The sequence below is a fragment of the Tasmannia lanceolata genome, unplaced genomic scaffold (assembly GCF_043159265.1).
Source record: "Tasmannia lanceolata isolate RefF3 unplaced genomic scaffold, GAP_Taslan_0.1 ptg000003l, whole genome shotgun sequence".
NCBI classification, from domain to species: Eukaryota; Viridiplantae; Streptophyta; class Magnoliopsida; order Canellales; family Winteraceae; genus Tasmannia; species Tasmannia lanceolata.
In genome coordinates, this window is record NW_027518680.1 from 29,471,251 (window position 1) to 29,497,710 (window position 26,460).

General features: G+C 48.3%; 37 non-coding genes across 37 annotated transcripts; all 37 read left to right on the forward strand.

Moving 5' to 3' along the window:
• The first annotated feature begins 363 nt into the window (after positions 1-363).
• Positions 364-482, forward strand: LOC143873235 (5S ribosomal RNA). Its single transcript, XR_013247955.1, has one exon. It is a non-coding gene; the product is annotated as a 5S ribosomal RNA (ribosomal RNA).
• A 597-nt stretch (positions 483-1,079) lies between these two features.
• Positions 1,080-1,198, forward strand: LOC143870670 (5S ribosomal RNA). The gene has a single exon (XR_013245452.1). It is a non-coding gene; the product is annotated as a 5S ribosomal RNA (ribosomal RNA).
• A 597-nt stretch (positions 1,199-1,795) lies between these two features.
• On the forward strand, positions 1,796-1,914 carry LOC143873237 (5S ribosomal RNA). The gene has a single exon (XR_013247957.1). It is a non-coding gene; the product is annotated as a 5S ribosomal RNA (ribosomal RNA).
• A 597-nt stretch (positions 1,915-2,511) lies between these two features.
• LOC143870671 (5S ribosomal RNA) lies at positions 2,512-2,630 on the forward strand. The gene has a single exon (XR_013245453.1). It is a non-coding gene; the product is annotated as a 5S ribosomal RNA (ribosomal RNA).
• Positions 2,631-3,227: 597 nt separating this feature from the next.
• Positions 3,228-3,346, forward strand: LOC143870672 (5S ribosomal RNA). The gene has a single exon (XR_013245454.1). It is a non-coding gene; the product is annotated as a 5S ribosomal RNA (ribosomal RNA).
• Positions 3,347-3,943: 597 nt separating this feature from the next.
• On the forward strand, positions 3,944-4,062 carry LOC143870673 (5S ribosomal RNA). Its single transcript, XR_013245455.1, has one exon. It is a non-coding gene; the product is annotated as a 5S ribosomal RNA (ribosomal RNA).
• A 597-nt stretch (positions 4,063-4,659) lies between these two features.
• Positions 4,660-4,778, forward strand: LOC143870674 (5S ribosomal RNA). The gene has a single exon (XR_013245456.1). It is a non-coding gene; the product is annotated as a 5S ribosomal RNA (ribosomal RNA).
• Positions 4,779-5,375: 597 nt separating this feature from the next.
• Positions 5,376-5,494, forward strand: LOC143870675 (5S ribosomal RNA). The gene has a single exon (XR_013245457.1). It is a non-coding gene; the product is annotated as a 5S ribosomal RNA (ribosomal RNA).
• A 597-nt stretch (positions 5,495-6,091) lies between these two features.
• On the forward strand, positions 6,092-6,210 carry LOC143870676 (5S ribosomal RNA). Its single transcript, XR_013245458.1, has one exon. It is a non-coding gene; the product is annotated as a 5S ribosomal RNA (ribosomal RNA).
• Positions 6,211-6,807: 597 nt separating this feature from the next.
• LOC143870678 (5S ribosomal RNA) lies at positions 6,808-6,926 on the forward strand. Its single transcript, XR_013245460.1, has one exon. It is a non-coding gene; the product is annotated as a 5S ribosomal RNA (ribosomal RNA).
• Positions 6,927-7,523: 597 nt separating this feature from the next.
• On the forward strand, positions 7,524-7,642 carry LOC143870679 (5S ribosomal RNA). The gene has a single exon (XR_013245461.1). It is a non-coding gene; the product is annotated as a 5S ribosomal RNA (ribosomal RNA).
• A 597-nt stretch (positions 7,643-8,239) lies between these two features.
• Positions 8,240-8,358, forward strand: LOC143870680 (5S ribosomal RNA). The gene has a single exon (XR_013245462.1). It is a non-coding gene; the product is annotated as a 5S ribosomal RNA (ribosomal RNA).
• Positions 8,359-8,955: 597 nt separating this feature from the next.
• On the forward strand, positions 8,956-9,074 carry LOC143870681 (5S ribosomal RNA). Its single transcript, XR_013245463.1, has one exon. It is a non-coding gene; the product is annotated as a 5S ribosomal RNA (ribosomal RNA).
• A 597-nt stretch (positions 9,075-9,671) lies between these two features.
• LOC143870682 (5S ribosomal RNA) lies at positions 9,672-9,790 on the forward strand. Its single transcript, XR_013245464.1, has one exon. It is a non-coding gene; the product is annotated as a 5S ribosomal RNA (ribosomal RNA).
• Positions 9,791-10,387: 597 nt separating this feature from the next.
• On the forward strand, positions 10,388-10,506 carry LOC143870683 (5S ribosomal RNA). Its single transcript, XR_013245465.1, has one exon. It is a non-coding gene; the product is annotated as a 5S ribosomal RNA (ribosomal RNA).
• Positions 10,507-11,103: 597 nt separating this feature from the next.
• On the forward strand, positions 11,104-11,222 carry LOC143870684 (5S ribosomal RNA). Its single transcript, XR_013245466.1, has one exon. It is a non-coding gene; the product is annotated as a 5S ribosomal RNA (ribosomal RNA).
• Positions 11,223-11,819: 597 nt separating this feature from the next.
• Positions 11,820-11,938, forward strand: LOC143870685 (5S ribosomal RNA). The gene has a single exon (XR_013245467.1). It is a non-coding gene; the product is annotated as a 5S ribosomal RNA (ribosomal RNA).
• Positions 11,939-12,535: 597 nt separating this feature from the next.
• Positions 12,536-12,654, forward strand: LOC143870686 (5S ribosomal RNA). Its single transcript, XR_013245468.1, has one exon. It is a non-coding gene; the product is annotated as a 5S ribosomal RNA (ribosomal RNA).
• A 597-nt stretch (positions 12,655-13,251) lies between these two features.
• On the forward strand, positions 13,252-13,370 carry LOC143870687 (5S ribosomal RNA). Its single transcript, XR_013245469.1, has one exon. It is a non-coding gene; the product is annotated as a 5S ribosomal RNA (ribosomal RNA).
• A 597-nt stretch (positions 13,371-13,967) lies between these two features.
• Positions 13,968-14,086, forward strand: LOC143870689 (5S ribosomal RNA). Its single transcript, XR_013245471.1, has one exon. It is a non-coding gene; the product is annotated as a 5S ribosomal RNA (ribosomal RNA).
• A 597-nt stretch (positions 14,087-14,683) lies between these two features.
• LOC143870690 (5S ribosomal RNA) lies at positions 14,684-14,802 on the forward strand. The gene has a single exon (XR_013245472.1). It is a non-coding gene; the product is annotated as a 5S ribosomal RNA (ribosomal RNA).
• A 597-nt stretch (positions 14,803-15,399) lies between these two features.
• Positions 15,400-15,518, forward strand: LOC143870691 (5S ribosomal RNA). The gene has a single exon (XR_013245473.1). It is a non-coding gene; the product is annotated as a 5S ribosomal RNA (ribosomal RNA).
• Positions 15,519-16,115: 597 nt separating this feature from the next.
• Positions 16,116-16,234, forward strand: LOC143870692 (5S ribosomal RNA). Its single transcript, XR_013245474.1, has one exon. It is a non-coding gene; the product is annotated as a 5S ribosomal RNA (ribosomal RNA).
• A 597-nt stretch (positions 16,235-16,831) lies between these two features.
• Positions 16,832-16,950, forward strand: LOC143870693 (5S ribosomal RNA). Its single transcript, XR_013245475.1, has one exon. It is a non-coding gene; the product is annotated as a 5S ribosomal RNA (ribosomal RNA).
• Positions 16,951-17,547: 597 nt separating this feature from the next.
• Positions 17,548-17,666, forward strand: LOC143870694 (5S ribosomal RNA). The gene has a single exon (XR_013245476.1). It is a non-coding gene; the product is annotated as a 5S ribosomal RNA (ribosomal RNA).
• A 597-nt stretch (positions 17,667-18,263) lies between these two features.
• On the forward strand, positions 18,264-18,382 carry LOC143870695 (5S ribosomal RNA). The gene has a single exon (XR_013245477.1). It is a non-coding gene; the product is annotated as a 5S ribosomal RNA (ribosomal RNA).
• Positions 18,383-18,979: 597 nt separating this feature from the next.
• LOC143870696 (5S ribosomal RNA) lies at positions 18,980-19,098 on the forward strand. Its single transcript, XR_013245478.1, has one exon. It is a non-coding gene; the product is annotated as a 5S ribosomal RNA (ribosomal RNA).
• Positions 19,099-19,695: 597 nt separating this feature from the next.
• On the forward strand, positions 19,696-19,814 carry LOC143870697 (5S ribosomal RNA). The gene has a single exon (XR_013245479.1). It is a non-coding gene; the product is annotated as a 5S ribosomal RNA (ribosomal RNA).
• A 597-nt stretch (positions 19,815-20,411) lies between these two features.
• On the forward strand, positions 20,412-20,530 carry LOC143870698 (5S ribosomal RNA). The gene has a single exon (XR_013245480.1). It is a non-coding gene; the product is annotated as a 5S ribosomal RNA (ribosomal RNA).
• A 597-nt stretch (positions 20,531-21,127) lies between these two features.
• Positions 21,128-21,246, forward strand: LOC143870700 (5S ribosomal RNA). The gene has a single exon (XR_013245482.1). It is a non-coding gene; the product is annotated as a 5S ribosomal RNA (ribosomal RNA).
• Positions 21,247-21,843: 597 nt separating this feature from the next.
• LOC143870701 (5S ribosomal RNA) lies at positions 21,844-21,962 on the forward strand. Its single transcript, XR_013245483.1, has one exon. It is a non-coding gene; the product is annotated as a 5S ribosomal RNA (ribosomal RNA).
• A 597-nt stretch (positions 21,963-22,559) lies between these two features.
• On the forward strand, positions 22,560-22,678 carry LOC143870702 (5S ribosomal RNA). Its single transcript, XR_013245484.1, has one exon. It is a non-coding gene; the product is annotated as a 5S ribosomal RNA (ribosomal RNA).
• A 597-nt stretch (positions 22,679-23,275) lies between these two features.
• Positions 23,276-23,394, forward strand: LOC143870703 (5S ribosomal RNA). Its single transcript, XR_013245485.1, has one exon. It is a non-coding gene; the product is annotated as a 5S ribosomal RNA (ribosomal RNA).
• A 597-nt stretch (positions 23,395-23,991) lies between these two features.
• LOC143870704 (5S ribosomal RNA) lies at positions 23,992-24,110 on the forward strand. Its single transcript, XR_013245486.1, has one exon. It is a non-coding gene; the product is annotated as a 5S ribosomal RNA (ribosomal RNA).
• A 597-nt stretch (positions 24,111-24,707) lies between these two features.
• Positions 24,708-24,826, forward strand: LOC143870706 (5S ribosomal RNA). Its single transcript, XR_013245489.1, has one exon. It is a non-coding gene; the product is annotated as a 5S ribosomal RNA (ribosomal RNA).
• A 597-nt stretch (positions 24,827-25,423) lies between these two features.
• LOC143870707 (5S ribosomal RNA) lies at positions 25,424-25,542 on the forward strand. Its single transcript, XR_013245490.1, has one exon. It is a non-coding gene; the product is annotated as a 5S ribosomal RNA (ribosomal RNA).
• Positions 25,543-26,139: 597 nt separating this feature from the next.
• On the forward strand, positions 26,140-26,258 carry LOC143870708 (5S ribosomal RNA). The gene has a single exon (XR_013245491.1). It is a non-coding gene; the product is annotated as a 5S ribosomal RNA (ribosomal RNA).
• The last annotated feature ends 202 nt before the right edge of the window (positions 26,259-26,460 follow it).

Below are 26,460 nucleotides of genomic sequence, written 5' to 3' on the forward strand. Positions count from 1 at the left end.
AGCGGGGGTTTGTTTAGATTCAGTGACGTACAGGCTATAGCGGATGAGTGTACTAGTGGATGCGAGTCATGAATCCGGTCGGAAGGTGTTTACTGGGCGTGAGCTACCCTTGGTGCACAAATATCGTTCCGACGATAACTTTTGATCAGCCCGTCAGATCGTGGCGATTCTTATATTGATTCGGGGGTACTCGGGAAGATTCATCGCGCGATGACAGCCCTGGCGGTCATCCGGCTTCCCGACATGCTCGGATCGTCCATCCGGTGTCATCTAGCAGGATTTTTTCGCACTTTCATTTAAACGGACTTCGTACGACAATGCGAGTGGAAACTCTTTATTACTTTGACAATGGAGAGGCATGCTGGGTGCGATCATACCAGCACAAATGCACTGGATCCCATCAGAACTCCGAAGTGAAGCGTGCTTGGGCGAGAGTAGTACTAGGATGGGTGACCTCCTGGGAAGTCCTCGTGTTGCACCCCTGTCACTTTTTTCGGCTATCTACCACTTTTTTCGAACAATCTTTCGGTTCTGGAACATCGATGCGAACTGAAACGCACGTTTAGTGCGTCGCCTCCTACGTTTCGGTTCGGATCTTTTTATTTTCTTCCGGATGGTGAATTCAAACACGTCCGGTCTTTATTATGGCGGGGCGATAGTGTCGTTTGATTCGATAAACGGAATTCGTTCTGACATTTCATTTGCGGTCAAATTATAGCGGGGGTTTGTTTAGATTCAGTGACGTACAGGCTATAGCGGATGAGTGTACTAGTGGATGCGAGTCATGAATCCGGTCGGAAGGTGTTTACTGGGCGTGAGCTACCCTTGGTGCACAAATATCGTTCCGACGATAACTTTTGATCAGCCCGTCAGATCGTGGCGATTCTTATATTGATTCGGGGGTACTCGGGAAGATTCATCGCGCGATGACAGCCCTGGCAGTCATCCGGCTTCCCGACATGCTCGGATCGTCCATCCGGTGTCATCTAGCAGGATTTTTTCGCACTTTCATTTAAACGGACTTCGTACGACAATGCGAGTGGAAACTCTTAATTACTTTGACAATGGAGAGGCATGCTGGGTGCGATCATACCAGCACAAATGCACTGGATCCCATCAGAACTCCGAAGTTAAGCGTGCTTGGGCGAGAGTAGTACTAGGATGGGTGACCTCCTGGGAAGTCCTCGTGTTGCACCCCTGTCACTTTTTTCGGCTATCTACCACTTTTTTCGAACAATCTTTCGGTTCTGGAACATCGATGCGAACTGAAACGCACGTTTAGTGCGTTGCCTCCTACGTTTCGGTTCGGATCTTTTTATTTTCTTCCGGATGGTGAATTCAAACACGTCCGGTCTTTATTATGGCGGGGTGATAGTGTCGTTTGATTCGATAAACGGAATTCGTTCTGACATTTCATTTGCGGTCAAATTATAGCGGGGGTTTGTTTAGATTCAGTGACGTACAGGCTATAGCGGATGAGTGTACTAGTGGATGCGAGTCATGAATCCGGTCGGAAGGTGTTTACTGGCCGTGAGCTACCCTTGGTGCACAAATATCGTTCCGACGATAACTTTTGATCCGCCCGTCAGATCGTGGCGATTCTTATATTGATTCGGGGGTACTCGGGAAGATCCATCGCGCGATGACAGCCCTGGCGGTCATCCGGCTTCCCGACATGCTCGGATCGTCCATCCGGTGTCATCTAGCAGGATTTTTTCGCACTTTCATTTAAACGGACTTCGTACGACAATGCGAGTGGAAACTCTTTATTACTTTGACAATGGAGAGGCATGCTGGGTGCGATCATACCAGCACAAATGCACTGGATCCCATCAGAACTCCGAAGTGAAGCGTGCTTGGGCGAGAGTAGTACTAGGATGGGTGACCTCCTGGGAAGTCCTCGTGTTGCACCCCTGTCACTTTTTTCGGCTATCTACCACTTTTTTCGAACAATCTTTCGGTTCTGGAACATCGATGCGAACTGAAACGCACGTTTAGTGCGTCGCCTCCTACGTTTCGGTTCGGATCTTTTTATTTTCTTCCGGATGGTGAATTCAAACACGTCCGGTCTTTATTATGGCGGGGCGATAGTGTCGTTTGATTCGATAAACGGAATTCGTTCTGACATTTCATTTGCGGTCAAATTATAGCGGGGGTTTGTTTAGATTCAGTGACGTACAGGCTATAGCGGATGAGTGTACTAGTGGATGCGAGTCATGAATCCGGTCGGAAGGTGTTTACTGGGCGTGAGCTACCCTTGGTGCACAAATATCGTTCCGACGATAACTTTTGATCAGCCCGTCAGATCGTGGCGATTCTTATATTGATTCGGGGGTACTCGGGAAGATTCATCGCGCGATGACAGCCCTGGCGGTCATCCGGCTTCCCGACATGCTCGGATCGTCCATCCGGTGTCATCTAGCAGGATTTTTTCGCACTTTCATTTAAACGGACTTCGTACGACAATGCGAGTGGAAACTCTTTATTACTTTGACAATGGAGAGGCATGCTGGGTGCGATCATACCAGCACAAATGCACTGGATCCCATCAGAACTCCGAAGTTAAGCGTGCTTGGGCGAGAGTAGTACTAGGATGGGTGACCTCCTGGGAAGTCCTCGTGTTGCACCCCTGTCACTTTTTTCGGCTATCTACCACTTTTTTCGAACAATCTTTCGGTTCTGGAACATCGATGCGAACTGAAACGCACGTTTAGTGCGTCGCCTCCTACGTTTCGGTTCGGATCTTTTTATTTTCTTCCGGATGGTGAATTCAAACACGTCCGGTCTTTATTATGGCGGGGTGATAGTGTCGTTTGATTCGATAAACGGAATTCGTTCTGACATTTCATTTGCGGTCAAATTATAGCGGGGGTTTGTTTAGATTCAGTGACGTACAGGCTATAACGGATGAGTGTACTAGTGGATGCGAGTCATGAATCCGGTCGGAAGGTGTTTACTGGCCGTGAGCTACCCTTGGTGCACAAATATCGTTCCGACGATAACTTTTGATCCGCCCGTCAGATCGTCGCGATTCTTATATTGATTCGGGGGTACTCGGGAAGATCCATCGCGCGATGACAGCCCTGGCGGTCATCCGGCTTCCCGACATGCTCGGATCGTCCATCCGGTGTCATCTAGCAGGATTTTTTCGCACTTTCATTTAAACGGACTTCGTACGACAATGCGAGTGGAAACTCTTAATTACTTTGACAATGGAGAGGCATGCTGGGTGCGATCATACCAGCACAAATGCACTGGATCCCATCAGAACTCCGAAGTTAAGCGTGCTTGGGCGAGAGTAGTACTAGGATGGGTGACCTCCTGGGAAGTCCTCGTGTTGCACCCCTGTCACTTTTTTCGGCTATCTACCACTTTTTTCGAACAATCTTTCGGTTCTGTAACATCGATGCGAACTGAAACGCACGTTTAGTGCGTCGCCTCCTACGTTTCGGTTCGGATCTTTTTATTTTCTTCCGGATGGTGAATTCAAAGACGTCCGGTCTTTATTATAGCGGGGTGATAGTGTCGTTTGATTCGATAAACGGAATTCGTTCTGACATTTCATTTGCGGTCAAATTATAGCGGGGGTTTGTTTAGATTCAGTGACGTACAGGCTATAGCGGATGAGTGTACTAGTGGATGCGAGTCATGAATCCGGTCGGAAGGTGTTTACTGGCCGTGAGCTACCCTTGGTGCACAAATATCGTTCCGACGATAACTTTTGATCCGCCCGTCAGATCGTGGCGATTCTTATATTGATTCGGGGGTACTCGGGAAGATCCATCGCGCGATGACAGCCCTGGCGGTCATCCGGCTTCCCGACATGCTCGGATCGTCCATCCGGTGTCATCTAGCAGGATTTTTTCGCACTTTCATTTAAACGGACTTCGTACGACAATGCGAGTGGAAACTCTTTATTACTTTGACAATGGAGAGGCATGCTGGGTGCGATCATACCAGCACAAATGCACTGGATCCCATCAGAACTCCGAAGTTAAGCGTGCTTGGGCGAGAGTAGTACTAGGATGGGTGACCTCCTGGGAAGTCCTCGTGTTGCACCCCTGTCACTTTTTTCGGCTATCTACCACTTTTTTCGAACAATCTTTCGGTTCTGTAACATCGATGCGAACTGAAACGCACGTTTAGTGCGTCGCCTCCTACGTTTCGGTTCGGATCTTATTATTTTCTTCCGGATGGTGAATTCAAAGACGTCCGGTCTTTATTATGGCGGGGTGATAGTGTCGTTTGATTCGATAAACGGAATTCGTTCTGACATTTCATTTGCGGTCAAATTATAGCGGGGGTTTGTTTAGATTCAGTGACGTACAGGCTATAGCAGATGAGTGTACTAGTGGATGCGAGTCATGAATCCGGTCGGAAGGTGTTTACTGGCCGTGAGCTACCCTTGGTGCACAAATATCGTTCCGACGATAACTTTTGATCCGCCCGTCAGATCGTGGCGATTCTTATATTGATTCGGGGGTACTCGGGAAGATTCATCGCGCGATGACAGCCCTGGCGGTCATCCGGCTTCCCGACATGCTCGGATCGTCCATCCGGTGTCATCTAGCAGGATTTTTTCGCACTTTCATTTAAACGGACTTCGTACGACAATGCGAGTGGAAACTCTTTATTACTTTGACAATGGAGAGGCATGCTGGGTGCGATCATACCAGCACAAATGCACTGGATCCCATCAGAACTCCGAAGTTAAGCGTGCTTGGGCGAGAGTAGTACTAGGATGGGTGACCTCCTGGGAAGTCCTCGTGTTGCACCCCTGTCACTTTTTTCGGCTATCTACCACTTTTTTCGAACAATCTTTCGGTTCTGGAACATCGATGCGAACTGAAACGCACGTTTAGTGCGTCGCCTCCTACGTTTCGGTTCGGATCTTTTTATTTTCTTCCGGATGGTGAATTCAAAGACGTCCGGTCTTTATTATGGCGAGGTGATAGTGTCGTTTGATTCGATAAACGGAATTCGTTCTGACATTTCATTTGCGGTCAAATTATAGCGGGGGTTTGTTTAGATTCAGTGACGTACAGGCTATAGCGGATGAGTGTACTAGTGGATGCGAGTCATGAATCCGGTCGGAAGGTGTTTACTGGCCGTGAGCTACCCTTGGTGCACAAATATCGTTCCGACGATAACTTTTGATCCGCCCGTCAGATCGTCGCGATTCTTATATTGATTCGGGGGTACTCGGGAAGATCCATCGCGCGATGACAGCCTTGGCGGTCATCCGGCTTCCCGACATGCTCGGATCGTCCATCCGGTGTCATCTAGCAGGATTTTTTCGCACTTTCATTTAAACGGACTTCGTACGACAATGCGAGTGGAAACTCTTAATTACTTTGACAATGGAGAGGCATGCTGGGTGCGATCATACCAGCACAAATGCACTGGATCCCATCAGAACTCCGAAGTTAAGCGTGCTTGGGCGAGAGTAGTACTAGGATGGGTGACCTCCTGGGAAGTCCTCGTGTTGCACCCCTGTCACTTTTTTCGGCTATCTACCACTTTTTTCGAACAATCTTTCGGTTCTGTAACATCGATGCGAACTGAAACGCACGTTTAGTGCGTCGCCTCCTACGTTTCGGTTCGGATCTTTTTATTTTCTTCCGGATGGTGAATTCAAACACGTCCGGTCTTTATTATAGCGGGGTGATAGTGTCGTTTGATTCGATAAACGGAATTCGTTCTGACATTTCATTTGCGGTCAAATTATAGCGGGGGTTTGTTTAGATTCAGTGACGTACAGGCTATAGCGGATGAGTGTACTAGTGGATGCGAGTCATGAATCCGGTCGGAAGGTGTTTACTGGCCGTGAGCTACCCTTGGTGCACAAATATCGTTCCGACGATAACTTTTGATCCGCCCGTCAGATCGTGGCGATTCTTATATTGATTCGGGGGTACTCGGGAAGATCCATCGCGCGATGACAGCCCTGGCGGTCATCCGGCTTCCCGACATGCTCGGATCGTCCATCCGGTGTCATCTAGCAGGATTTTTTCGCACTTTCATTTAAACGGACTTCGTACGACAATGCGAGTGGAAACTCTTTATTACTTTGACAATGGAGAGGCATGCTGGGTGCGATCATACCAGCACAAATGCACTGGATCCCATCAGAACTCCGAAGTTAAGCGTGCTTGGGCGAGAGTAGTACTAGGATGGGTGACCTCCTGGGAAGTCCTCGTGTTGCACCCCTGTCACTTTTTTCGGCTATCTACCACTTTTTTCGAACAATCTTTCGGTTCTGGAACATCGATGCGAACTGAAACGCACGTTTAGTGCGTCGCCTCCTACGTTTCGGTTCGGATCTTTTTATTTTCTTCCAGATGGTGAATTCAAAGACGTCCGGTCTTTATTATGGCGGGGTGATAGTGTCGTTTGATTCGATAAACGGAATTCGTTCTGACATTTCATTTGCGGTCAAATTATAGCGGGGGTTTGTTTAGATTCAGTGACGTACAGGCTATAGCGGATGAGTGTACTAGTGGATGCGAGTCATGAATCCGGTCGGAAGGTGTTTACTGGCCGTGAGCTACCCTTGGTGCACAAATATCGTTCCGACGATAACTTTTGATCCGCCCGTCAGATCGTGGCGATTCTTATATTGATTCGGGGGTACTCGGGAAGATTCATCGCGCGATGACAGCCTTGGCAGTCATCCGGCTTCCCGACATGCTCGGATCGTCCATCCGGTGTCATCTAGCAGGATTTTTTCGCACTTTCATTTAAACGGACTTCGTACGACAATGCGAGTGGAAACTCTTTATTACTTTGACAATGGAGAGGCATGCTGGGTGCGATCATACCAGCACAAATGCACTGGATCCCATCAGAACTCCGAAGTTAAGCGTGCTTGGGCGAGAGTAGTACTAGGATGGGTGACCTCCTGGGAAGTCCTCGTGTTGCACCCCTGTCACTTTTTTCGGCTATCTACCACTTTTTTCGAACAATCTTTCGGTTCTGGAACATCGATGCGAACTGAAACGCACGTTTAGTGCGTCGCCTCCTACGTTTCGGTTCGGATCTTTTTATTTTCTTCCGGATGGTGAATTCAAAGACGTCCGGTCTTTATTATGGCGAGGTGATAGTGTCGTTTGATTCGATAAACGGAATTCGTTCTGACATTTCATTTGCGGTCAAATTATAGCGGGGGTTTGTTTAGATTCAGTGACGTACAGGCTATAGCGGATGAGTGTACTAGTGGATGCGAGTCATGAATCCGGTCGGAAGGTGTTTACTGGCCGTGAGCTACCCTTGGTGCACAAATATCGTTCCGACGATAACTTTTGATCCGCCCGTCAGATCGTGGCGATTCTTATATTGATTCGGGGGTACTCGGGAAGATCCATCGCGCGATGACAGCCCTGGCGGTCATCCGGCTTCCCGACATGCTCGGATCGTCCATCCGGTGTCATCTAGCAGGATTTTTTCGCACTTTCATTTAAACGGACTTCGTACGACAATGCGAGTGGAAACTCTTAATTACTTTGACAATGGAGAGGCATGCTGGGTGCGATCATACCAGCACAAATGCACTGGATCCCATCAGAACTCCGAAGTTAAGCGTGCTTGGGCGAGAGTAGTACTAGGATGGGTGACCTCCTGGGAAGTCCTCGTGTTGCACCCCTGTCACTTTTTTCGGCTATCTACCACTTTTTTCGAACAATCTTTCGGTTCTGTAACATCGATGCGAACTGAAACGCACGTTTAGTGCGTCGCCTCCTACGTTTCGGTTCGGATCTTTTTATTTTCTTCCGGATGGTGAATTCAAACACGTCCGGTCTTTATTATGGCGGGGCGATAGTGTCGTTTGATTCGATAAACGGAATTCGTTCTGACATTTCATTTGCGGTCAAATTATAGCGGGGGTTTGTTTAGATTCAGTGACGTACAGGCTATAGCGGATGAGTGTACTAGTGGATGCGAGTCATGAATCCGGTCGGAAGGTGTTTACTGGGCGTGAGCTACCCTTGGTGCACAAATATCGTTCCGACGATAACTTTTGATCCGCCCGTCAGATCGTGGCGATTCTTATATTGATTCGGGGGTACTCGGGAAGATTCATCGCGCGATGACAGCCCTGGCGGTCATCCGGCTTCCCGACATGCTCGGATCGTCCATCCGGTGTCATCTAGCAGGATTTTTTCGCACTTTCATTTAAACGGACTTCGTACGACAATGCGAGTGGAAACTCTTTATTACTTTGACAATGGAGAGGCATGCTGGGTGCGATCATACCAGCACAAATGCACTGGATCCCATCAGAACTCCGAAGTTAAGCGTGCTTGGGCGAGAGTAGTACTAGGATGGGTGACCTCCTGGGAAGTCCTCGTGTTGCACCCCTGTCACTTTTTTCGGCTATCTACCACTTTTTTCGAACAATCTTTCGGTTCTGGAACATCGATGCGAACTGAAACGCACGTTTAGTGCGTCGCCTCCTACGTTTCGGTTCGGATCTTTTTATTTTCTTCCAGATGGTGAATTCAAAGACGTCCGGTCTTTATTATGGCGGGGTGATAGTGTCGTTTGATTCGATAAACGGAATTCGTTCTGACATTTCATTTGCGGTCAAATTATAGCGGGGGTTTGTTTAGATTCAGTGACGTACAGGCTATAGCGGATGAGTGTACTAGTGGATGCGAGTCATGAATCCGGTCGGAAGGTGTTTACTGGCCGTGAGCTACCCTTGGTGCACAAATATCGTTCCGACGATAACTTTTGATCCGCCCGTCAGATCGTGGCGATTCTTATATTGATTCGGGGGTACTCGGGAAGATTCATCGCGCGATGACAGCCTTGGCAGTCATCCGGCTTCCCGACATGCTCGGATCGTCCATCCGGTGTCATCTAGCAGGATTTTTTCGCACTTTCATTTAAACGGACTTCGTACGACAATGCGAGTGGAAACTCTTTATTACTTTGACAATGGAGAGGCATGCTGGGTGCGATCATACCAGCACAAATGCACTGGATCCCATCAGAACTCCGAAGTTAAGCGTGCTTGGGCGAGAGTAGTACTAGGATGGGTGACCTCCTGGGAAGTCCTCGTGTTGCACCCCTGTCACTTTTTTCGGCTATATACCACTTTTTTCGAACAATCTTTCGGTTCTGGAACATCGATGCGAACTGAAACGCACGTTTAGTGCGTCGCCTCCTACGTTTCGGTTCGGATCTTTTTATTTTCTTCCGGATGGTGAATTCAAAGACGTCCGGTCTTTATTATGGCGAGGTGATAGTGTCGTTTGATTCGATAAACGGAATTCGTTCTGACATTTCATTTGCGGTCAAATTATAGCGGGGGTTTGTTTAGATTCAGTGACGTACAGGCTATAGCGGATGAGTGTACTAGTGGATGCGAGTCATGAATCCGGTCGGAAGGTGTTTACTGGCCGTGAGCTACCCTTGGTGCACAAATATCGTTCCGACGATAACTTTTGATCCGCCCGTCAGATCGTGGCGATTCTTATATTGATTCGGGGGTACTCGGGAAGATCCATCGCGCGATGACAGCCCTGGCGGTCATCCGGCTTCCCGACATGCTCGGATCGTCCATCCGGTGTCATCTAGCAGGATTTTTTCGCACTTTCATTTAAACGGACTTCGTACGACAATGCGAGTGGAAACTCTTTATTACTTTGACAATGGAGAGGCATGCTGGGTGCGATCATACCAGCACAAATGCACTGGATCCCATCAGAACTCCGAAGTTAAGCGTGCTTGGGCGAGAGTAGTACTAGGATGGGTGACCTCCTGGGAAGTCCTCGTGTTGCACCCCTGTCACTTTTTTCGGCTATCTACCACTTTTTTCGAACAATCTTTCGGTTCTGGAACATCGATGCGAACTGAAACGCACGTTTAGTGCGTCGCCTCCTACGTTTCGGTTCGGATCTTTTTATTTTCTTCCGGATGGTGAATTCAAACACGTCCGGTCTTTATTATGGCGGGGCGATAGTGTCGTTTGATTCGATAAACGGAATTCGTTCTGACATTTCATTTGCGGTCAAATTATAGCGGGGGTTTGTTTAGATTCAGTGACGTACAGGCTATAGCGGATGAGTGTACTAGTGGATGCGAGTCATGAATCCGGTCGGAAGGTGTTTACTGGGCGTGAGCTACCCTTGGTGCACAAATATCGTTCCGACGATAACTTTTGATCAGCCCGTCAGATCGTGGCGATTCTTATATTGATTCGGGGGTACTCGGGAAGATTCATCGCGCGATGACAGCCCTTGCGGTCATCCGGCTTCCCGACATGCTCGGATCGTCCATCCGGTGTCATCTAGCAGGATTTTTTCGCACTTTCATTTAAACGGACTTCGTACGACAATGCGAGTGGAAACTCTTTATTACTTTGACAATGGAGAGGCATGCTGGGTGCGATCATACCAGCACAAATGCACTGGATCCCATCAGAACTCCGAAGTTAAGCGTGCTTGGGCGAGAGTAGTACTAGGATGGGTGACCTCCTGGGAAGTCCTCGTGTTGCACCCCTGTCACTTTTTTCGGCTATCTACCACTTTTTTCGAACAATCTTTCGGTTCTGGAACATCGATGCGAACTGAAACGCACGTTTAGTGCGTCGCCTCCTACGTTTCGGTTCGGATCTTTTTATTTTCTTCCGGATGGTGAATTCAAACACGTCCGGTCTTTATTATGGCGGGGCGATAGTGTCGTTTGATTCGATAAACGGAATTCGTTCTGACATTTCATTTGCGGTCAAATTATAGCGGGGGTTTGTTTAGATTCAGTGACGTACAGGCTATAGCGGATGAGTGTACTAGTGGATGCGAGTCATGAATCCGGTCGGAAGGTGTTTACTGGGCGTGAGCTACCCTTGGTGCACAAATATCGTTCCGACGATAACTTTTGATCAGCCCGTCAGATCGTGGCGATTCTTATATTGATTCGGGGGTACTCGGGAAGATTCATCGCGCGATGACAGCCCTGGCGGTCATCCGGCTTCCCGACATGCTCGGATCGTCCATCCGGTGTCATCTAGCAGGATTTTTTCGCACTTTCATTTAAACGGACTTCGTACGACAATGCGAGTGGAAACTCTTTATTACTTTGACAATGGAGAGGCATGCTGGGTGCGATCATACCAGCACAAATGCACTGGATCCCATCAGAACTCCGAAGTTAAGCGTGCTTGGGCGAGAGTAGTACTAGGATGGGTGACCTCCTGGGAAGTCCTCGTGTTGCACCCCTGTCACTTTTTTCGGCTATCTACCACTTTTTTCGAACAATCTTTCGGTTCTGGAACATCGATGCGAACTGAAACGCACGTTTAGTGCGTCGCCTCCTACGTTTCGGTTCGGATCTTTTTATTTTCTTCCGGATGGTGAATTCAAACACGTCCGGTCTTTATTATGGCGGGGTGATAGTGTCGTTTGATTCGATAAACGGAATTCGTTCTGACATTTCATTTGCGGTCAAATTATAGCGGGGGTTTGTTTAGATTCAGTGACGTACAGGCTATAGCGGATGAGTGTACTAGTGGATGCGAGTCATGAATCCGGTCGGAAGGTGTTTACTGGCCGTGAGCTACCCTTGGTGCACAAATATCGTTCCGACGATAACTTTTGATCCGCCCGTCAGATCGTCGCGATTCTTATATTGATTCGGGGGTACTCGGGAAGATCCATCGCGCGATGACAGCCCTGGCGGTCATCCGGCTTCCCGACATGCTCGGATCGTCCATCCGGTGTCATCTAGCAGGATTTTTTCGCACTTTCATTTAAACGGACTTCGTACGACAATGCGAGTGGAAACTCTTAATTACTTTGACAATGGAGAGGCATGCTGGGTGCGATCATACCAGCACAAATGCACTGGATCCCATCAGAACTCCGAAGTTAAGCGTGCTTGGGCGAGAGTAGTACTAGGATGGGTGACCTCCTGGGAAGTCCTCGTGTTGCACCCCTGTCACTTTTTTCGGCTATCTACCACTTTTTTCGAACAATCTTTCGGTTCTGTAACATCGATGCGAACTGAAACGCACGTTTAGTGCGTCGCCTCCTACGTTTCGGTTCGGATCTTTTTATTTTCTTCCGGATGGTGAATTCAAAGACGTCCGGTCTTTATTATAGCGGGGTGATAGTGTCGTTTGATTCGATAAACGGAATTCGTTCTGACATTTCATTTGCGGTCAAATTATAGCGGGGGTTTGTTTAGATTCAGTGACGTACAGGCTATAGCGGATGAGTGTACTAGTGGATGCGAGTCATGAATCCGGTCGGAAGGTGTTTACTGGCCGTGAGCTACCCTTGGTGCACAAATATCGTTCCGACGATAACTTTTGATCCGCCCGTCAGATCGTGGCGATTCTTATATTGATTCGGGGGTACTCGGGAAGATCCATCGCGCGATGACAGCCCTGGCGGTCATCCGGCTTCCCGACATGCTCGGATCGTCCATCCGGTGTCATCTAGCAGGATTTTTTCGCACTTTCATTTAAACGGACTTCGTACGACAATGCGAGTGGAAACTCTTTATTACTTTGACAATGGAGAGGCATGCTGGGTGCGATCATACCAGCACAAATGCACTGGATCCCATCAGAACTCCGAAGTTAAGCGTGCTTGGGCGAGAGTAGTACTAGGATGGGTGACCTCCTGGGAAGTCCTCGTGTTGCACCCCTGTCACTTTTTTCGGCTATCTACCACTTTTTTCGAACAATCTTTCGGTTCTGTAACATCGATGCGAACTGAAACGCACGTTTAGTGCGTCGCCTCCTACGTTTCGGTTCGGATCTTATTATTTTCTTCCGGATGGTGAATTCAAAGACGTCCGGTCTTTATTATGGCGGGGTGATAGTGTCGTTTGATTCGATAAACGGAATTCGTTCTGACATTTCATTTGCGGTCAAATTATAGCGGGGGTTTGTTTAGATTCAGTGACGTACAGGCTATAGCAGATGAGTGTACTAGTGGATGCGAGTCATGAATCCGGTCGGAAGGTGTTTACTGGCCGTGAGCTACCCTTGGTGCACAAATATCGTTCCGACGATAACTTTTGATCCGCCCGTCAGATCGTGGCGATTCTTATATTGATTCGGGGGTACTCGGGAAGATTCATCGCGCGATGACAGCCCTGGCGGTCATCCGGCTTCCCGACATGCTCGGATCGTCCATCCGGTGTCATCTAGCAGGATTTTTTCGCACTTTCATTTAAACGGACTTCGTACGACAATGCGAGTGGAAACTCTTTATTACTTTGACAATGGAGAGGCATGCTGGGTGCGATCATACCAGCACAAATGCACTGGATCCCATCAGAACTCCGAAGTTAAGCGTGCTTGGGCGAGAGTAGTACTAGGATGGGTGACCTCCTGGGAAGTCCTCGTGTTGCACCCCTGTCACTTTTTTCGGCTATCTACCACTTTTTTCGAACAATCTTTCGGTTCTGGAACATCGATGCGAACTGAAACGCACGTTTAGTGCGTCGCCTCCTACGTTTCGGTTCGGATCTTTTTATTTTCTTCCGGATGGTGAATTCAAAGACGTCCGGTCTTTATTATGGCGAGGTGATAGTGTCGTTTGATTCGATAAACGGAATTCGTTCTGACATTTCATTTGCGGTCAAATTATAGCGGGGGTTTGTTTAGATTCAGTGACGTACAGGCTATAGCGGATGAGTGTACTAGTGGATGCGAGTCATGAATCCGGTCGGAAGGTGTTTACTGGCCGTGAGCTACCCTTGGTGCACAAATATCGTTCCGACGATAACTTTTGATCCGCCCGTCAGATCGTCGCGATTCTTATATTGATTCGGGGGTACTCGGGAAGATCCATCGCGCGATGACAGCCCTGGCGGTCATCCGGCTTCCCGACATGCTCGGATCGTCCATCCGGTGTCATCTAGCAGGATTTTTTCGCACTTTCATTTAAACGGACTTCGTACGACAATGCGAGTGGAAACTCTTAATTACTTTGACAATGGAGAGGCATGCTGGGTGCGATCATACCAGCACAAATGCACTGGATCCCATCAGAACTCCGAAGTTAAGCGTGCTTGGGCGAGAGTAGTACTAGGATGGGTGACCTCCTGGGAAGTCCTCGTGTTGCACCCCTGTCACTTTTTTCGGCTATCTACCACTTTTTTCGAACAATCTTTCGGTTCTGTAACATCGATGCGAACTGAAACGCACGTTTAGTGCGTCGCCTCCTACGTTTCGGTTCGGATCTTTTTATTTTCTTCCGGATGGTGAATTCAAACACGTCCGGTCTTTATTATAGCGGGGTGATAGTGTCGTTTGATTCGATAAACGGAATTCGTTCTGACATTTCATTTGCGGTCAAATTATAGCGGGGGTTTGTTTAGATTCAGTGACGTACAGGCTATAGCGGATGAGTGTACTAGTGGATGCGAGTCATGAATCCGGTCGGAAGGTGTTTACTGGCCGTGAGCTACCCTTGGTGCACAAATATCGTTCCGACGATAACTTTTGATCCGCCCGTCAGATCGTGGCGATTCTTATATTGATTCGGGGGTACTCGGGAAGATCCATCGCGCGATGACAGCCCTGGCGGTCATCCGGCTTCCCGACATGCTCGGATCGTCCATCCGGTGTCATCTAGCAGGATTTTTTCGCACTTTCATTTAAACGGACTTCGTACGACAATGCGAGTGGAAACTCTTTATTACTTTGACAATGGAGAGGCATGCTGGGTGCGATCATACCAGCACAAATGCACTGGATCCCATCAGAACTCCGAAGTTAAGCGTGCTTGGGCGAGAGTAGTACTAGGATGGGTGACCTCCTGGGAAGTCCTCGTGTTGCACCCCTGTCACTTTTTTCGGCTATCTACCACTTTTTTCGAACAATCTTTCGGTTCTGGAACATCGATGCGAACTGAAACGCACGTTTAGTGCGTCGCCTCCTACGTTTCGGTTCGGATCTTTTTATTTTCTTCCAGATGGTGAATTCAAAGACGTCCGGTCTTTATTATGGCGGGGTGATAGTGTCGTTTGATTCGATAAACGGAATTCGTTCTGACATTTCATTTGCGGTCAAATTATAGCGGGGGTTTGTTTAGATTCAGTGACGTACAGGCTATAGCGGATGAGTGTACTAGTGGATGCGAGTCATGAATCCGGTCGGAAGGTGTTTACTGGCCGTGAGCTACCCTTGGTGCACAAATATCGTTCCGACGATAACTTTTGATCCGCCCGTCAGATCGTGGCGATTCTTATATTGATTCGGGGGTACTCGGGAAGATTCATCGCGCGATGACAGCCTTGGCAGTCATCCGGCTTCCCGACATGCTCGGATCGTCCATCCGGTGTCATCTAGCAGGATTTTTTCGCACTTTCATTTAAACGGACTTCGTACGACAATGCGAGTGGAAACTCTTTATTACTTTGACAATGGAGAGGCATGCTGGGTGCGATCATACCAGCACAAATGCACTGGATCCCATCAGAACTCCGAAGTTAAGCGTGCTTGGGCGAGAGTAGTACTAGGATGGGTGACCTCCTGGGAAGTCCTCGTGTTGCACCCCTGTCACTTTTTTCGGCTATCTACCACTTTTTTCGAACAATCTTTCGGTTCTGGAACATCGATGCGAACTGAAACGCACGTTTAGTGCGTCGCCTCCTACGTTTCGGTTCGGATCTTTTTATTTTCTTCCGGATGGTGAATTCAAAGACGTCCGGTCTTTATTATGGCGAGGTGATAGTGTCGTTTGATTCGATAAACGGAATTCGTTCTGACATTTCATTTGCGGTCAAATTATAGCGGGGGTTTGTTTAGATTCAGTGACGTACAGGCTATAGCGGATGAGTGTACTAGTGGATGCGAGTCATGAATCCGGTCGGAAGGTGTTTACTGGCCGTGAGCTACCCTTGGTGCACAAATATCGTTCCGACGATAACTTTTGATCCGCCCGTCAGATCGTGGCGATTCTTATATTGATTCGGGGGTACTCGGGAAGATCCATCGCGCGATGACAGCCCTGGCGGTCATCCGGCTTCCCGACATGCTCGGATCGTCCATCCGGTGTCATCTAGCAGGATTTTTTCGCACTTTCATTTAAACGGACTTCGTACGACAATGCGAGTGGAAACTCTTAATTACTTTGACAATGGAGAGGCATGCTGGGTGCGATCATACCAGCACAAATGCACTGGATCCCATCAGAACTCCGAAGTTAAGCGTGCTTGGGCGAGAGTAGTACTAGGATGGGTGACCTCCTGGGAAGTCCTCGTGTTGCACCCCTGTCACTTTTTTCGGCTATCTACCACTTTTTTCGAACAATCTTTCGGTTCTGTAACATCGATGCGAACTGAAACGCACGTTTAGTGCGTCGCCTCCTACGTTTCGGTTCGGATCTTTTTATTTTCTTCCGGATGGTGAATTCAAACACGTCCGGTCTTTATTATGGCGGGGCGATAGTGTCGTTTGATTCGATAAACGGAATTCGTTCTGACATTTCATTTGCGGTCAAATTATAGCGGGGGTTTGTTTAGATTCAGTGACGTACAGGCTATAGCGGATGAGTGTACTAGTGGATGCGAGTCATGAATCCGGTCGGAAGGTGTTTACTGGGCGTGAGCTACCCTTGGTGCACAAATATCGTTCCGACGATAACTTTTGATCCGCCCGTCAGATCGTGGCGATTCTTATATTGATTCGGGGGTACTCGGGAAGATTCATCGCGCGATGACAGCCCTGGCGGTCATCCGGCTTCCCGACATGCTCGGATCGTCCATCCGGTGTCATCTAGCAGGATTTTTTCGCACTTTCATTTAAACGGACTTCGTACGACAATGCGAGTGGAAACTCTTTATTACTTTGACAATGGAGAGGCATGCTGGGTGCGATCATACCAGCACAAATGCACTGGATCCCATCAGAACTCCGAAGTTAAGCGTGCTTGGGCGAGAGTAGTACTAGGATGGGTGACCTCCTGGGAAGTCCTCGTGTTGCACCCCTGTCACTTTTTTCGGCTATCTACCACTTTTTTCGAACAATCTTTCGGTTCTGGAACATCGATGCGAACTGAAACGCACGTTTAGTGCGTCGCCTCCTACGTTTCGGTTCGGATCTTTTTATTTTCTTCCAGATGGTGAATTCAAAGACGTCCGGTCTTTATTATGGCGGGGTGATAGTGTCGTTTGATTCGATAAACGGAATTCGTTCTGACATTTCATTTGCGGTCAAATTATAGCGGGGGTTTGTTTAGATTCAGTGACGTACAGGCTATAGCGGATGAGTGTACTAGTGGATGCGAGTCATGAATCCGGTCGGAAGGTGTTTACTGGCCGTGAGCTACCCTTGGTGCACAAATATCGTTCCGACGATAACTTTTGATCCGCCCGTCAGATCGTGGCGATTCTTATATTGATTCGGGGGTACTCGGGAAGATTCATCGCGCGATGACAGCCTTGGCAGTCATCCGGCTTCCCGACATGCTCGGATCGTCCATCCGGTGTCATCTAGCAGGATTTTTTCGCACTTTCATTTAAACGGACTTCGTACGACAATGCGAGTGGAAACTCTTTATTACTTTGACAATGGAGAGGCATGCTGGGTGCGATCATACCAGCACAAATGCACTGGATCCCATCAGAACTCCGAAGTTAAGCGTGCTTGGGCGAGAGTAGTACTAGGATGGGTGACCTCCTGGGAAGTCCTCGTGTTGCACCCCTGTCACTTTTTTCGGCTATATACCACTTTTTTCGAACAATCTTTCGGTTCTGGAACATCGATGCGAACTGAAACGCACGTTTAGTGCGTCGCCTCCTACGTTTCGGTTCGGATCTTTTTATTTTCTTCCGGATGGTGAATTCAAAGACGTCCGGTCTTTATTATGGCGAGGTGATAGTGTCGTTTGATTCGATAAACGGAATTCGTTCTGACATTTCATTTGCGGTCAAATTATAGCGGGGGTTTGTTTAGATTCAGTGACGTACAGGCTATAGCGGATGAGTGTACTAGTGGATGCGAGTCATGAATCCGGTCGGAAGGTGTTTACTGGCCGTGAGCTACCCTTGGTGCACAAATATCGTTCCGACGATAACTTTTGATCCGCCCGTCAGATCGTGGCGATTCTTATATTGATTCGGGGGTACTCGGGAAGATCCATCGCGCGATGACAGCCCTGGCGGTCATCCGGCTTCCCGACATGCTCGGATCGTCCATCCGGTGTCATCTAGCAGGATTTTTTCGCACTTTCATTTAAACGGACTTCGTACGACAATGCGAGTGGAAACTCTTTATTACTTTGACAATGGAGAGGCATGCTGGGTGCGATCATACCAGCACAAATGCACTGGATCCCATCAGAACTCCGAAGTTAAGCGTGCTTGGGCGAGAGTAGTACTAGGATGGGTGACCTCCTGGGAAGTCCTCGTGTTGCACCCCTGTCACTTTTTTCGGCTATCTACCACTTTTTTCGAACAATCTTTCGGTTCTGGAACATCGATGCGAACTGAAACGCACGTTTAGTGCGTCGCCTCCTACGTTTCGGTTCGGATCTTTTTATTTTCTTCCGGATGGTGAATTCAAACACGTCCGGTCTTTATTATGGCGGGGCGATAGTGTCGTTTGATTCGATAAACGGAATTCGTTCTGACATTTCATTTGCGGTCAAATTATAGCGGGGGTTTGTTTAGATTCAGTGACGTACAGGCTATAGCGGATGAGTGTACTAGTGGATGCGAGTCATGAATCCGGTCGGAAGGTGTTTACTGGGCGTGAGCTACCCTTGGTGCACAAATATCGTTCCGACGATAACTTTTGATCAGCCCGTCAGATCGTGGCGATTCTTATATTGATTCGGGGGTACTCGGGAAGATTCATCGCGCGATGACAGCCCTTGCGGTCATCCGGCTTCCCGACATGCTCGGATCGTCCATCCGGTGTCATCTAGCAGGATTTTTTCGCACTTTCATTTAAACGGACTTCGTACGACAATGCGAGTGGAAACTCTTTATTACTTTGACAATGGAGAGGCATGCTGGGTGCGATCATACCAGCACAAATGCACTGGATCCCATCAGAACTCCGAAGTTAAGCGTGCTTGGGCGAGAGTAGTACTAGGATGGGTGACCTCCTGGGAAGTCCTCGTGTTGCACCCCTGTCACTTTTTTCGGCTATCTACCACTTTTTTCGAACAATCTTTCGGTTCTGTAACATCGATGCGAACTGAAACGCACGTTTAGTGCGTCGCCTCCTACGTTTCGGTTCGGATCTTATTATTTTCTTCCGGATGGTGAATTCAAAGACGTCCGGTCTTTATTATGGCGGGGTGATAGTGTCGTTTGATTCGATAAACGGAATTCGTTCTGACATTTCATTTGCGGTCAAATTATAGCGGGGGTTTGTTTAGATTCAGTGACGTACAGGCTATAGCAGATGAGTGTACTAGTGGATGCGAGTCATGAATCCGGTCGGAAGGTGTTTACTGGCCGTGAGCTACCCTTGGTGCACAAATATCGTTCCGACGATAACTTTTGATCCGCCCGTCAGATCGTGGCGATTCTTATATTGATTCGGGGGTACTCGGGAAGATTCATCGCGCGATGACAGCCCTGGCGGTCATCCGGCTTCCCGACATGCTCGGATCGTCCATCCGGTGTCATCTAGCAGGATTTTTTCGCACTTTCATTTAAACGGACTTCGTACGACAATGCGAGTGGAAACTCTTTATTACTTTGACAATGGAGAGGCATGCTGGGTGCGATCATACCAGCACAAATGCACTGGATCCCATCAGAACTCCGAAGTTAAGCGTGCTTGGGCGAGAGTAGTACTAGGATGGGTGACCTCCTGGGAAGTCCTCGTGTTGCACCCCTGTCACTTTTTTCGGCTATCTACCACTTTTTTCGAACAATCTTTCGGTTCTGGAACATCGATGCGAACTGAAACGCACGTTTAGTGCGTCGCCTCCTACGTTTCGGTTCGGATCTTTTTATTTTCTTCCGGATGGTGAATTCAAAGACGTCCGGTCTTTATTATGGCGAGGTGATAGTGTCGTTTGATTCGATAAACGGAATTCGTTCTGACATTTCATTTGCGGTCAAATTATAGCGGGGGTTTGTTTAGATTCAGTGACGTACAGGCTATAGCGGATGAGTGTACTAGTGGATGCGAGTCATGAATCCGGTCGGAAGGTGTTTACTGGCCGTGAGCTACCCTTGGTGCACAAATATCGTTCCGACGATAACTTTTGATCCGCCCGTCAGATCGTCGCGATTCTTATATTGATTCGGGGGTACTCGGGAAGATCCATCGCGCGATGACAGCCCTGGCGGTCATCCGGCTTCCCGACATGCTCGGATCGTCCATCCGGTGTCATCTAGCAGGATTTTTTCGCACTTTCATTTAAACGGACTTCGTACGACAATGCGAGTGGAAACTCTTAATTACTTTGACAATGGAGAGGCATGCTGGGTGCGATCATACCAGCACAAATGCACTGGATCCCATCAGAACTCCGAAGTTAAGCGTGCTTGGGCGAGAGTAGTACTAGGATGGGTGACCTCCTGGGAAGTCCTCGTGTTGCACCCCTGTCACTTTTTTCGGCTATCTACCACTTTTTTCGAACAATCTTTCGGTTCTGTAACATCGATGCGAACTGAAACGCACGTTTAGTGCGTCGCCTCCTACGTTTCGGTTCGGATCTTTTTATTTTCTTCCGGATGGTGAATTCAAACACGTCCGGTCTTTATTATAGCGGGGTGATAGTGTCGTTTGATTCGATAAACGGAATTCGTTCTGACATTTCATTTGCGGTCAAATTATAGCGGGGGTTTGTTTAGATTCAGTGACGTACAGGCTATAGCGGATGAGTGTACTAGTGGATGCGAGTCATGAATCCGGTCGGAAGGTGTTTACTGGCCGTGAGCTACCCTTGGTGCACAAATATCGTTCCGACGATAACTTTTGATCCGCCCGTCAGATCGTGGCGATTCTTATATTGATTCGGGGGTACTCGGGAAGATCCATCGCGCGATGACAGCCCTGGCGGTCATCCGGCTTCCCGACATGCTCGGATCGTCCATCCGGTGTCATCTAGCAGGATTTTTTCGCACTTTCATTTAAACGGACTTCGTACGACAATGCGAGTGGAAACTCTTTATTACTTTGACAATGGAGAGGCATGCTGGGTGCGATCATACCAGCACAAATGCACTGGATCCCATCAGAACTCCGAAGTTAAGCGTGCTTGGGCGAGAGTAGTACTAGGATGGGTGACCTCCTGGGAAGTCCTCGTGTTGCACCCCTGTCACTTTTTTCGGCTATCTACCACTTTTTTCGAACAATCTTTCGGTTCTGGAACATCGATGCGAACTGAAACGCACGTTTAGTGCGTCGCCTCCTACGTTTCGGTTCGGATCTTTTTATTTTCTTCCAGATGGTGAATTCAAAGACGTCCGGTCTTTATTATGGCGGGGTGATAGTGTCGTTTGATTCGATAAACGGAATTCGTTCTGACATTTCATTTGCGGTCAAATTATAGCGGGGGTTTGTTTAGATTCAGTGACGTACAGGCTATAGCGGATGAGTGTACTAGTGGATGCGAGTCATGAATCCGGTCGGAAGGTGTTTACTGGCCGTGAGCTACCCTTGGTGCACAAATATCGTTCCGACGATAACTTTTGATCCGCCCGTCAGATCGTGGCGATTCTTATATTGATTCGGGGGTACTCGGGAAGATTCATCGCGCGATGACAGCCTTGGCAGTCATCCGGCTTCCCGACATGCTCGGATCGTCCATCCGGTGTCATCTAGCAGGATTTTTTCGCACTTTCATTTAAACGGACTTCGTACGACAATGCGAGTGGAAACTCTTTATTACTTTGACAATGGAGAGGCATGCTGGGTGCGATCATACCAGCACAAATGCACTGGATCCCATCAGAACTCCGAAGTTAAGCGTGCTTGGGCGAGAGTAGTACTAGGATGGGTGACCTCCTGGGAAGTCCTCGTGTTGCACCCCTGTCACTTTTTTCGGCTATCTACCACTTTTTTCGAACAATCTTTCGGTTCTGGAACATCGATGCGAACTGAAACGCACGTTTAGTGCGTCGCCTCCTACGTTTCGGTTCGGATCTTTTTATTTTCTTCCGGATGGTGAATTCAAAGACGTCCGGTCTTTATTATGGCGAGGTGATAGTGTCGTTTGATTCGATAAACGGAATTCGTTCTGACATTTCATTTGCGGTCAAATTATAGCGGGGGTTTGTTTAGATTCAGTGACGTACAGGCTATAGCGGATGAGTGTACTAGTGGATGCGAGTCATGAATCCGGTCGGAAGGTGTTTACTGGCCGTGAGCTACCCTTGGTGCACAAATATCGTTCCGACGATAACTTTTGATCCGCCCGTCAGATCGTGGCGATTCTTATATTGATTCGGGGGTACTCGGGAAGATCCATCGCGCGATGACAGCCCTGGCGGTCATCCGGCTTCCCGACATGCTCGGATCGTCCATCCGGTGTCATCTAGCAGGATTTTTTCGCACTTTCATTTAAACGGACTTCGTACGACAATGCGAGTGGAAACTCTTAATTACTTTGACAATGGAGAGGCATGCTGGGTGCGATCATACCAGCACAAATGCACTGGATCCCATCAGAACTCCGAAGTTAAGCGTGCTTGGGCGAGAGTAGTACTAGGATGGGTGACCTCCTGGGAAGTCCTCGTGTTGCACCCCTGTCACTTTTTTCGGCTATCTACCACTTTTTTCGAACAATCTTTCGGTTCTGTAACATCGATGCGAACTGAAACGCACGTTTAGTGCGTCGCCTCCTACGTTTCGGTTCGGATCTTTTTATTTTCTTCCGGATGGTGAATTCAAACACGTCCGGTCTTTATTATGGCGGGGCGATAGTGTCGTTTGATTCGATAAACGGAATTCGTTCTGACATTTCATTTGCGGTCAAATTATAGCGGGGGTTTGTTTAGATTCAGTGACGTACAGGCTATAGCGGATGAGTGTACTAGTGGATGCGAGTCATGAATCCGGTCGGAAGGTGTTTACTGGGCGTGAGCTACCCTTGGTGCACAAATATCGTTCCGACGATAACTTTTGATCCGCCCGTCAGATCGTGGCGATTCTTATATTGATTCGGGGGTACTCGGGAAGATTCATCGCGCGATGACAGCCCTGGCGGTCATCCGGCTTCCCGACATGCTCGGATCGTCCATCCGGTGTCATCTAGCAGGATTTTTTCGCACTTTCATTTAAACGGACTTCGTACGACAATGCGAGTGGAAACTCTTTATTACTTTGACAATGGAGAGGCATGCTGGGTGCGATCATACCAGCACAAATGCACTGGATCCCATCAGAACTCCGAAGTTAAGCGTGCTTGGGCGAGAGTAGTACTAGGATGGGTGACCTCCTGGGAAGTCCTCGTGTTGCACCCCTGTCACTTTTTTCGGCTATCTACCACTTTTTTCGAACAATCTTTCGGTTCTGGAACATCGATGCGAACTGAAACGCACGTTTAGTGCGTCGCCTCCTACGTTTCGGTTCGGATCTTTTTATTTTCTTCCAGATGGTGAATTCAAAGACGTCCGGTCTTTATTATGGCGGGGTGATAGTGTCGTTTGATTCGATAAACGGAATTCGTTCTGACATTTCATTTGCGGTCAAATTATAGCGGGGGTTTGTTTAGATTCAGTGACGTACAGGCTATAGCGGATGAGTGTACTAGTGGATGCGAGTCATGAATCCGGTCGGAAGGTGTTTACTGGCCGTGAGCTACCCTTGGTGCACAAATATCGTTCCGACGATAACTTTTGATCCGCCCGTCAGATCGTGGCGATTCTTATATTGATTCGGGGGTACTCGGGAAGATTCATCGCGCGATGACAGCCTTGGCAGTCATCCGGCTTCCCGACATGCTCGGATCGTCCATCCGGTGTCATCTAGCAGGATTTTTTCGCACTTTCATTTAAACGGACTTCGTACGACAATGCGAGTGGAAACTCTTTATTACTTTGACAATGGAGAGGCATGCTGGGTGCGATCATACCAGCACAAATGCACTGGATCCCATCAGAACTCCGAAGTTAAGCGTGCTTGGGCGAGAGTAGTACTAGGATGGGTGACCTCCTGGGAAGTCCTCGTGTTGCACCCCTGTCACTTTTTTCGGCTATATACCACTTTTTTCGAACAATCTTTCGGTTCTGGAACATCGATGCGAACTGAAACGCACGTTTAGTGCGTCGCCTCCTACGTTTCGGTTCGGATCTTTTTATTTTCTTCCGGATGGTGAATTCAAAGACGTCCGGTCTTTATTATGGCGAGGTGATAGTGTCGTTTGATTCGATAAACGGAATTCGTTCTGACATTTCATTTGCGGTCAAATTATAGCGGGGGTTTGTTTAGATTCAGTGACGTACAGGCTATAGCGGATGAGTGTACTAGTGGATGCGAGTCATGAATCCGGTCGGAAGGTGTTTACTGGCCGTGAGCTACCCTTGGTGCACAAATATCGTTCCGACGATAACTTTTGATCCGCCCGTCAGATCGTGGCGATTCTTATATTGATTCGGGGGTACTCGGGAAGATCCATCGCGCGATGACAGCCCTGGCGGTCATCCGGCTTCCCGACATGCTCGGATCGTCCATCCGGTGTCATCTAGCAGGATTTTTTCGCACTTTCATTTAAACGGACTTCGTACGACAATGCGAGTGGAAACTCTTTATTACTTTGACAATGGAGAGGCATGCTGGGTGCGATCATACCAGCACAAATGCACTGGATCCCATCAGAACTCCGAAGTTAAGCGTGCTTGGGCGAGAGTAGTACTAGGATGGGTGACCTCCTGGGAAGTCCTCGTGTTGCACCCCTGTCACTTTTTTCGGCTATCTACCACTTTTTTCGAACAATCTTTCGGTTCTGGAACATCGATGCGAACTGAAACGCACGTTTAGTGCGTCGCCTCCTACGTTTCGGTTCGGATCTTTTTATTTTCTTCCGGATGGTGAATTCAAACACGTCCGGTCTTTATTATGGCGGGGCGATAGTGTCGTTTGATTCGATAAACGGAATTCGTTCTGACATTTCATTTGCGGTCAAATTATAGCGGGGGTTTGTTTAGATTCAGTGACGTACAGGCTATAGCGGATGAGTGTACTAGTGGATGCGAGTCATGAATCCGGTCGGAAGGTGTTTACTGGGCGTGAGCTACCCTTGGTGCACAAATATCGTTCCGACGATAACTTTTGATCAGCCCGTCAGATCGTGGCGATTCTTATATTGATTCGGGGGTACTCGGGAAGATTCATCGCGCGATGACAGCCCTTGCGGTCATCCGGCTTCCCGACATGCTCGGATCGTCCATCCGGTGTCATCTAGCAGGATTTTTTCGCACTTTCATTTAAACGGACTTCGTACGACAATGCGAGTGGAAACTCTTTATTACTTTGACAATGGAGAGGCATGCTGGGTGCGATCATACCAGCACAAATGCACTGGATCCCATCAGAACTCCGAAGTTAAGCGTGCTTGGGCGAGAGTAGTACTAGGATGGGTGACCTCCTGGGAAGTCCTCGTGTTGCACCCCTGTCACTTTTTTCGGCTATCTACCACTTTTTTCGAACAATCTTTCGGTTCTGGAACATCGATGCGAACTGAAACGCACGTTTAGTGCGTTGCCTCCTACGTTTCGGTTCGGATCTTTTTATTTTCTTCCGGATGGTGAATTCAAACACGTCCGGTCTTTATTATGGCGGGGTGATAGTGTCGTTTGATTCGATAAACGGAATTCGTTCTGACATTTCATTTGCGGTCAAATTATAGCGGGGGTTTGTTTAGATTCAGTGACGTACAGGCTATAGCGGATGAGTGTACTAGTGGATGCGAGTCATGAATCCGGTCGGAAGGTGTTTACTGGCCGTGAGCTACCCTTGGTGCACAAATATCGTTCCGACGATAACTTTTGATCCGCCCGTCAGATCGTGGCGATTCTTATATTGATTCGGGGGTACTCGGGAAGATTCATCGCGCGATGACAGCCCTGGCGGTCATCCGGCTTCCCGACATGCTCGGATCGTCCATCCGGTGTCATCTAGCAGGATTTTTTCGCACTTTCATTTAAACGGACTTCGTACGACAATGCGAGTGGAAACTCTTTATTACTTTGACAATGGAGAGGCATGCTGGGTGCGATCATACCAGCACAAATGCACTGGATCCCATCAGAACTCCGAAGTTAAGCGTGCTTGGGCGAGAGTAGTACTAGGATGGGTGACCTCCTGGGAAGTCCTCGTGTTGCACCCCTGTCACTTTTTTCGGCTATCTACCACTTTTTTCGAACAATCTTTCGGTTCTGGAACATCGATGCGAACTGAAACGCACGTTTAGTGCGTCGCCTCCTACGTTTCGGTTCGGATCTTTTTATTTTCTTCCGGATGGTGAATTCAAAGACGTCCGGTCTTTATTATGGCGGGGTGATAGTGTCGTTTGATTCGATAAACGGAAT